The sequence below is a fragment of the Balaenoptera physalus genome (assembly GCF_965194825.1).
Source record: "Balaenoptera physalus genome assembly, chromosome: 21".
In the NCBI taxonomy this organism is placed as follows: domain Eukaryota; kingdom Metazoa; phylum Chordata; class Mammalia; order Artiodactyla; family Balaenopteridae; genus Balaenoptera; species Balaenoptera physalus.
The window spans coordinates 15258356-15268347 of record NC_138902.1 but is presented as its reverse complement, the minus strand read 5'-3'; the positions used below and the strand labels follow the sequence as shown (position 1 = coordinate 15268347).

Below are 9992 nucleotides of genomic sequence, written 5' to 3'. Positions count from 1 at the left end.
CCCCGCACCCTTCTCTGGGGGCACTGGAGGAGAAACTGTTCTTGGAAGCATCCTTCTTGGCACCCCTTGCCCCCAGCCATCACCCTCCCCCCCGTCCCTCCCCCGATGCCATTCCTCCCCCACCACAGACACACACACACACACACACACACACACACGTGCGCGCGCCCCTCCCCCTCCCCTCTCGTCCCTCCCCACCCCTCCCCCTCCATTTGTGTCAATGAACAGCCCCTTTTATCTCTTCTGTAGGTACAAATGAAGCTGTCAGATCTGATGAGACGCTTGATATGACAGGCTCTAGGAGTCAGGACCCCTGGAACAGAGCGCGCCTTGTCCGTCACGGCCTGCCCGCCACTTTCCATAATGCCCAGACTGATGAGATTCTGAGTAGGGCCCAGCACATTTTCAACTCTATTTTGGGTGAAAACCCTTCTTGAAAGATCTTGAAAGGAGCTGGCAGTTCAGCCGCCCAGATGATTAATGAGGGTTGGCTCCGCTGGATGGATTTCTCCCGGTGCCAACAGCCGTCCTCCCGACAGGCCAGAGCCTGTGGCCGTCGACTTCCCCCAGCACTGCTCCCTCCCAACACCCCCCAAAAAGCCTTTCCCCGAACCCTCGGAAGTCCCCCCACACCACGCCTCACCTCCGCCCACACCCACCTCCGGCCCCGCATCTCTCTGGCCGATGCGGAAGCGGCCAGACAGATGGAAAAAAGTTAGACGTCACAGCTCGGTGAGGCCTGGTTGGGCGCGCAGGGCCTGCTGGGGAGCTTTGCAGGCCTGTGGGGCGCAGAGGGGGCACCGAGGGGGGTGAAGAGGCAGTGACCCAAGTTCTCTTTGAGCGCGTGTCACACGCCCCCATGGTCAAGCGTGGGCCTGTCTCCTTTTTTCCCATGGATCTCAGGAGCTCTGGGGACAGAAACCATGGGGCATCTTACACCCCAAAGAGTCGAGCATCAAAGGCCTTATTTTTCTCTCATTTCAGTGTTTCGCAGAGGGGACATTTGGAACAAGACAATTCTTTACTGGGCAGGACTCTCCCAACCAGGGCGGAAGGTTTAGCGTCCTTGGTCTCAAGGCACTACTTGCTGGTAGCTCCTCCCCAGTCGTGGAGACGACCCAAAAATATCCTCTACGATCGCAGCGCCCCTGGGGGTGGTACCAGCCCTGGTTGAGGACCACCATTGAGGTCAGGAGCCTCCCCTCCATCCCTCGTGCCTCGAGGGCCTCGTCCACTCCACTGTCTCCTCCAGCTCTCACATCCTCAAGCCCACTCAGAGAGGAGACCCCTTGAAAGTCAGGAAAGAGGAGGTGGGATGTGCTCTCACTCCCCCATAACACTAATGCCCCCCCTTGGCCGCTCGCCTCAGGCCAGCCCCGCTCTAAACTCTATTTTCTTCCCTCCTCTTCTGCTCTCCTGTCTCCCCGGCAGACTGCGGCTCATCCATGCGTCAGGGAAGAAGAGGGTCCCCGAAACTTCTTTGGGATTTCCAAGCTCAGAATCCTTCAAGAACAGGCTGGTGGTGGGCGGTTGGGATCGGGAATAGGCTGTTTGGTTCTTTCTGGAACATCCACTTATTTCTTTTTCAAACAGGCTCCTAGGTCTGGGGACTCCATCAGAGGAGAAGCTGGTCCCTGGAACCCAGGTTCTCTTGTGGGGCAGGCTAAGAACCTTCCACGAGGCCAGACCACGAGGGAGGGCTCCCAAGAATGCCAAGCCATGCCTACGCTCCTCACTCCCCATTTTTTTAATTGAAGTCTAGTTGATTTACAATGTTGTGTTAGCTTCAGGTGTACAGCAAAGTGATTCAGAATATACATATTCTTTTTCAGATTCTTTTTCATTACAGGTCATTACAAGATATTGAATATAGTTCCCTGTGCTATACAGTAGGTCCTTGTAGTTTATCTGTTTTATATATAGTAGTTTGTATCTGTTAATCCCAAACTCCTAATTTATCCTTCCCCTCCTTCGCCTTTGGTAACCATAAGTTTGTTTTCTAGGTCTGTGAGTCTGTTTCTGTTTTGTAAATAAGTTGACTTGTATTATTTTTTTATTTTTTATTTTTTTATAAATTTATTTATTTATTTTTGGCTGTGTTGGGTCTTCGTTTCTGTGCGAAGGCTTTCTCCAGTTGCGGCGAGCGGGGACCACTCTTCATCACGGTGCGCGGGCCTCTCATTGTCGTGGCCTCTCCCGTTGTGGAGCACAGGCTCCAGACGCGCAGGCTCAGTAGTTGTGGCTCACGGGCCCAGTTGCTCCGTGGCATGTGGGATCTTCCCAGACCAGGGCTCGAACCTGTGTCCCCTGCATTGGCAGGCAGATTCCCAACCACTGCGCCACCAGGGAAGCCCTGTATTATTTTTTTTTAGATTCCTCAGATATTTGTCTTTCTCTGTCTGACTTACTTCACTCAGTATGATCATCTCTAGGTCCATCCATGTTGCTGCAAATGGCACTATTTCATTCTTTTTCATGGCTGCTCACTCCCCATTTTCTTCTTTCCCTTTCCTTCTGAAAAAGAGAGAGCAATCCCATAGTTTACCTATCCCCAGGCCCCTGGGTAAATGCCCAACCGGCTCTGAGATCATCCAGCCACCAGATGGACACAACTCATTCATTCCATACCATCTCCTGAGCATCTGCTGCACACCAGGCATGGGGCTAGACTCCAGGCATACGATCGTGGGCAAAAAGACACTCAGCTCCTGCCTTCATAAAGCTTACAGACTAATACGGAGGGAAAAACTAAACAAATCAATATATAATTAAAAACTGCGGTAGCAGCAATGACAGAAATTGTTTCACAGTGCGTACAGAGCGGGTAACAAGGAACCATCGTTTAGAACTAAGGTCAGGGAGAGTCTCTGGTTACGTGACCTTGCAGCCAAGCCTGAAGGATGAGTGGGATCAGGCAGGTGAGGAGGGGAGAGCGTCTCAGGCTGGGAAATCCATACCCGAACGGCAGCCGGATTCTCCTGTCATGAAGGAACTTTCCCCTGTAGCTGTGCCTCCAGAGAAGGGCAAAAATTCAGCCTGAGCCCTGGAAGAACCCAGAGCGGGCTGAGTTGGGTGGATAAGGGATGCCGAGGGTGCGGAGAGAGAGCACCACCATCCAGGGACCACCAGCCGCAGAAGCAAGGCAGGGCTGCAAAGCAGCACAAGCCAGAGCGAGATGAAGGCAGATCCGGTGCCGCCGGGACCTCTCCAGGGAGTCACTGGGACAGAGCTTGGAGGTTTCTCTAGCTCCCGGAGCTGTGGCATGGACAGCTGCTGATGGAGACAAAGATTAAACTGGTGATCACTCAAATCAACCTATAATTACAGGGTTCTTGCCGGGAGTGTGAAGCTTGAGGGGAACCTCAGCCTTCTCTCTTCCTGAAAGATACATTTCTAATGAAATATGCAAGGGTGTGTTTCTAACTCTTAGAAACTCATAGGCCTTATCTACCCAAGGTCAAACCTGTAACCCCACGTTCAAGTCCATCACTAAGTGGTCCGCACAGACCAGTCCATCACGTTCTTCCTTCTTACCCCTCCTCACAAGTTCACTGGTCTTTTTACCGTGACCACTTGTGGTTTTCCCTCGCTCTGAATCCCTTGAGCCCCTTATTTTATCTTCTTTCTAGTCCTTCTCTATGTGAGGACCCCTCGTTGCCCTTCACCGGCCCACAAATTCCTTAAAGGCGAGAAGGATCTTTTGTTCATCTTCGTGTCCCCTGCGTGCCTGGGACAGCGCCAGGTACGTGGTGGACATCCGTGGAAGTTTGCTGAATTCTACTTAATTGGAAAACAGCGAAAGGTCTAAAATATTTGTCAACATCTTTGAACTGAAGTCCTTAGTTGGGTGAGAGAAGAGACCCAGGGGTGAAACTCAGAGGAGGGACAAAAGACAGAGCCACCAGGGAAGAGAGAAAGAAGGCATGCCCTCCAGCGATGCCCAGTGACCAGCTGTTCCAGAAGCCTTTCCTTCTCATCAGCGCAGAGCAGGAGGGGTGGTCCTGGGGGCAAGGCGGTCACCCTGGGGACTCTGGCTGGAGTGGCAAACTCTCGAGGCAGGCAGAGGAGATGCACTTGGGGACGGAGCTGTCAGTGGCCTGCGTCCTCTACCAACTCACAGGGGTGGCTGAAATCCCCCCACTCAACTCATTCCTTGGAGGTAAAGAACAAAGTCCCGTAAAAACATTATAAAATGTGCGCGTGAAAGGGCTGGAGGGAGAAGTCAACCCTCTGGAGACATCAGTGCTCACCTGTTCGGGGACAGCCTCCACCCGGGTAGGCAGAGGGCAGGGTCTGCAGGACATGAGACATCAGAGGGGTGAAGGAGCCAGGTCAGGAAAGCTTCTGGAAATGACCGTTTTCCCAGATGTTCACGCCCCTTGGAGGAGCTGGCAGCTGGGCACACGTACCAAGGATGCAGAGGAAGAGGACTTACCTTCAGAAAGTAAGCCTGGGGCAACACAGCTTCTCTCTCTGACCCTCGTCCCACCCACTCAAAGCCACCACCACGAGGGAGGGACCTGGGCCTGTGTCCATCGCTGCAGCCCCAGTGTCCAGTCCGTGCCTGGCACATAACGGGCCCTCACCAGATATTTCTGGAATAAACCAATGAATTAATACGGCTATAGAGAGGTGCTGAGATTGGACCCCAAGGAGAAATAGTCCTCCCTCTCAGTTCGTCAAAGGGACCCAGAAGACCTGTGGAAGTTCAGACCCACATTCCTGGAAGCGATCCCTGAAATTAGTCAAGTCCCCCAGCTAGCAGACGCAGGTCCACACCTGAGGACGCACTTGACAAACTTACCCCACCAGCTTTTGAAACAGAACCGAGCTCCCTGCTGTCTTTCAGAATTTCTTCAGGGAGAAAAAGAATTTTCCTGGCCATTGGGCCAGAATAGAAAAACAAGGCTACATAAAATGGCCCTAGGAGGGAAAGGGTAGGCCAAAAAAAAATACGCTCCTCTCTCCCCTATTTTTTTAGACCTGGGCTTCTTTCCGCAGCGCAGCGGGGAGGGACTAAGGACCTAAGGACCCCCGCCCCCTCACCAGGACAGAGGCCCTCACAGGCAGGGAGTCGAAGAAAAGTTTTCCGGGACTGATTACCGAGAGGGTAACTGGACACACGGAGCACATGTGAACAAGTGCCTCGTTTCCAATTCAGGACTGTCAGATGGTGATTAATGGCTAACAGCCGCAGAGCGGTCTTGATTGCCAAGTGCCGTATTGTTAATGCTGACATTTAATGATGCCGGACACGACTCCAGCACAATTCCGCACCATCATCCGCAAATAGCACTCGACGGACTTAATTGGTTAAGTGTTTGTGTGTGTGTGTGTGTGTGTGTGTGTGTGTGTGTGTGTGTGTGAAAGAGAGAGGGAGGTATAAAGGGCAGAAGAAAGAGGTGAGACGTCGATGTGTGAATTCGCCCTACGCACACGTCTATATTTTAACATGTGTCACCGTGTTGTCCCACGAGTTGGGGAGAGAGTCCATGTAAGTGTATCTGCAGACCCGCAATATCAACCCCAACAGAAAGGTCTCGGATACAGCGAAACCCCCCAGCCTGCCCTCCGCACTGGCCACACCATCTGACCCCTGCTGTGGTCACCACCACCACCGCTGTCTCTCAGGGACAGCTGGGAAACCGGCATGTTTGTGAAGTTAAAGCACATGAGAGCGCGTTGAAAGAAGAAGTTGTCTAGAAGTGGGCCTGGATCCAGGGCTCCTGAGAAGCCACTTTTTCACTGAACTCAGATCAATGGTCCCTTGGCCGCCTGACTGGGCCAGCCCTCCGCTGCTGCCAAGAGAGAACTCTTCCCCCCATTCCGGAACTCAACCCTCTCTTAGGAGAGGAACAGAATCCAGCCTATTGTTCTAGAAACAGAGTCCCGGGCAACAGGGAAAGAAAGACGGTGCCCAGCAAGGATTCTCGGGGCCCACTGAGCAAGGTGTCAGAGGGCACAGGAGAGGAGATCAATTCAAGGAATCCGTATTCACGGAATCCTGGCCTTACCGGGACAGAGGGAGGGAGGGGAAACCCAGGTAGCTGGCAGTCAAGTTGGGGAAACAACAAGTGGATAGAGAAGAACAGCCCAGACAGCAATGCTGAGGCCAGATGAGCAGCACGGATGCTCGGTGCCACCGGCGCTCAGAGCAGAGGTGGGTTCAGAGGAGGGGCTGGAAATGTCTAGAAAAGGCAGGGAATATTCAAAGCGGTCTGAAAGATGGCAGCCCTCAGGTGGAAAGAGCTGGGAAGGCCGTTCTCCAGGTGAGGGCTTTGAAAAGTTGAATTCCCCTTTAAAGCCTCGTTCCTCCAAGCGTGGGCGTAAGACCAGCAGCATGGCCATGGGCTGCGAGCCTGTTTGAAATGCAGAATCTCAGGCCCCAGCCCAGACCTGTGGCTCTAAATGCTCATTTGAACTAGATCCCTAGGGCTCTGCTGCACAGTCAAGTTTGAGAAGCACTGCTCTAAATGCCCTGCTCAGGAAGCCACAGGCAGAAGCAGGCTTGACCCAAGGACCTGGTGTCTGCAAGTCCCCTGACATTTGCCCACAGGGCTGCTCACCACAAAGGAGACACGGGCTCCCCACGTAGTCCCCGTCTCACTCCCTGGGGCCCTGTGAACCACGGCCAGAACACTGCAGAGAATCATCAGTGTGGGTCCTGTTGCTTTCTTCCATTTGGAGCACGGACCCAGCTGGACGGCCGGCCCGACTCGGTTTTTAGGCTTTGCTACAATGGGAAGGCCCCAGCCAGGTGGCTTTGCAGGGCTCACTTCCGGCTGATCCCCCCTGGGGACTGAAGGGAGTGGGTCACAGGAGCAGGTGACTCTCTCCTGTGAGTGTCCTGGGTCTGGGGTCTTTGCTCCAGCCCAGGGGTTGGGACAGAAATGCCCCATGCTGAGGAATTCCGTTCATCACTGAGGCCACCCGGCCGGCCTTCACTCCGTCAGGCATTCCTAACCTCCCCGACCGCCCTGCTCCAGCCACCCTAGCTGTGGGAGGGTCAGCCTCAGAAAATAATAATCAAAAGCTAATGTTTTTTTTCTTGTGACTCTGGGCCTAGGGGTCCCCCTGCTGTGACCCCACCTTCCAAACCCCTTAGATGAACCAGCACATCTGCCCTGCCTGGGTCCCTCCTCTTTGAAACGACAAAGGCGTATGGACTTTTGCCCCTAGCCGACTTGTTCTTTCTCCTCCTGCCAAATCAAGCTTTCCCCCCAGCTTCACTAAATGCTCCTGTGACCTTGATCCTGGAGGCTGACCCCACCCTGAACTTGTAGGAAAGAACTGGGAGCCCAGAGACCTAGTTCTAGCTCCCCAGCTCCCTGAGTGACCCGGGGTGAAGCACTTCAGATACCTGTGCCTCGATTTCCTGCTCACAGAGGGAGGGGGCTGGATAAAATGGATAATCTCTAGGGTTCTTTTCAGCTGTAACACTGATTTTATTTCGGAGGATTATTACCAATGTTACACTACATTGAGGAGTTTACAATGATACACACGCATCTGGCAACATGGAATCTCCCTTCCTGGAATCGCCCACCAGCCTGTGTCTTTGTAAAATGTCCCATTGTCTTCATGGTTCACGGTTTCCTGGACAGATTGGGAGCAACATGAGGGCAAAGTTGACGGTTTTTATTTCTTTTGTATCCTTTCTCAGTGACTAACACTCAGAGAAGCCACTCAACGACGTTGCTGTCTGGGTGACAGACTGATTACCCTCCTAGCTGCGTGTTCATTTAAATGGACTTGTAAGAAACTGAACAAGAAGTGGTCACCTTTGCTTCTCAGCGGGGGAAGGTAAAGAACCTCTTTTAAATATGCATGTCTCACTTCTCTTAAGGGAAAAAAAATAGTTTGCCCCCTTAAAATTAGCTGGATTTGGAAATTCAAATGGAATTTTTAATACTGCCTTGCAAATGAGCACATACCAGCATGCCCAAGGCTTAACTCCATTCCCCAAGTACTTACTGAGCGTACTGTGTGCTGAGTGCCAAGCCTCTGCTCAGGAGAAGGGGGAAGACGGAAGAAATACTATAAAGTAACAGAATTTTTTAACAGACATAGGACTTAGACATCAAAATAAATACTGTCCCACTCAAAATGGTTACTTTGGAATGACATACATTTATTCTATGCTCTTACCTTGCCCGAAACTCTTTGGAACTCTTTAAAAACCGTCGTCAAAGCCCATCACATACTTTATTGGCAATGACAAAGCTGTGTGTGTTGATTAGGGGACAGAAATGTCTCCTGAAGCCAAGCTGGATGGTCAGGCTTATTCAGTCAGGTCAAGAATCTAAATAATGGGCATCTTATAATGACGCTCTTAATCGCACATAGGAATAATGTGCCCCTTCCCATGTGAACGCTTTGAAGGTCCTCTTTCACTGACTTGCATGAGCTCAGCTGTGTCTGTAAAACCTGATCTCATGATGGACTTCCTGGCTTCTACCCCCAACCCCCATCGGCTGTTCTCAATCCAGCAGCCCAAGAGGTCTTTTAAAAACGTCACTCAGATCATGTCACTCATCTGCTTGAAACTCTGCGAGGGCTCCCGTCTTACTAAGAGTAGAGGCCAAAGTCCATAAGGTGGCTCTGAGACCCGACGTGGTCCAGCTCCCTGCTCCCTCTCTGGCCTCCTCTTACACCGCTGTATCCTCCGTCACTGGGCTCCATCCACGTGGCCTCCTTGCCACTCCTCAAAATGCCAGGCATGCTGCAACGTAGCAGCTTTGTTCTAGAAATCTTTTCTCTGTCTAAAGATCTTTTCTCCCAGAGATCCACTTGGGCAAATGCCTCATTTCCTTCAAGTCTTTTTTCAGTTCTCACCTTCTCAATGAGACCTCATCTCGTCTTGTATTTAATACCTCTATTAATAATGCCTTGGGGATTTCCCTGGTGGCACAGTGGTTAAGAATCCGCCTGCCAATTCAGGGGACACGGGTTCGAGCCCTGGTCCTGGAAGATCCCACATGCCGCAGAGCAACTAAGCCTGTGTGCCACAAATACTGAGCCTGCACTCTAGAGCCCGTGAGCCACAACTACTGAGCCCACGTGCCACAACTACTGAAGCCTGCGTGCCTAGAGCCCATGCTGCACAACAAGAGAAGCCACCTCAATGACAAGCCCGCGCACCTCAATGAAGAGTAGCCCCCGCTCGCCGCAACTAGAGAAAGCCCACGCGCAGCAACGAAGACCCAACACCACCAAAAATAAATAAATAAATAAAATTATTTTTTTTAAAAATAATAACAATGCCTTGTATTTAATATCTTCCATTCAATAACTCTATATGCACACACAGACACACATGCACACTCACCTACACACACTCACTCCTGATACCCCTTACCCTGTTCTCCTTTTTCTTTTATCCATGGTACTTCTACTTTTACTAGACTATGTAATTTATCTATATATTATTTATAGTGTTTATTGTTGTCTGTATCCCCTGGCTAGAATCCAGGCTCAGAAGGGCCAGTGTCTTTGTCTGTTTGATTGAATCCCAAAAGCCTAGAACTGACACAGAGCTGGCACTCGGTAAATATATGTTGAATTGAACTGAATTGAATTGAATGATAGGTCCCAACTTATATAGAGTCCCTGTTTCCAGTTGCTTACAAATCTGATGGTGAGACCTAGAGACACACACATGAAAGTGACCGAACAGTACAAAACCACTCACGACGATGTGGAATCCACAGTGATGCTGTAGGAAGTGTGGCAGGGACGCGTGCAAGGCTGAAGGAGGGGGAAGGGCTGAGCTTTCTATCTAGTCGAGCAAATCTTCTCCTCGTCCACAGCACATGACCCAATAATTTCAGCCTCTACTCATATGCTCATGTCATCCCTCTGCCTGAAGTCCTCTATCCTCCCTGCCCCCCTCCCCAAACCCTACCACCCATCAACGCTCAGCCCAGCCCCTTCCTCCACACAGCTTTCCATGATTGCTCCAGCCCTCCCTGACTTCTCGATCCTCTGAGCTC

At 51.5% G+C, this 9992-nt stretch overlaps 1 long non-coding RNA gene across 2 annotated transcripts; it reads right to left on the bottom strand.

The window, feature by feature from the left end:
• Window positions 1-233: 233 nt before the first annotated feature.
• On the bottom strand, window positions 234-5337 carry LOC309651684. Of its 2 annotated transcripts, none has more exons than XR_014258317.1 (3): window positions 4805-5337; window positions 4251-4595; window positions 234-3273 (listed from the first exon to the last, which is right to left on the bottom strand). It is a non-coding gene; the product is annotated as an uncharacterized lncRNA (long non-coding RNA). The 2 variants fall into 2 exon arrangements; XR_014258318.1 differs by having other exon boundaries at window positions 234-3270.
• Window positions 5338-9992: the final 4655 nt, after the last annotated feature.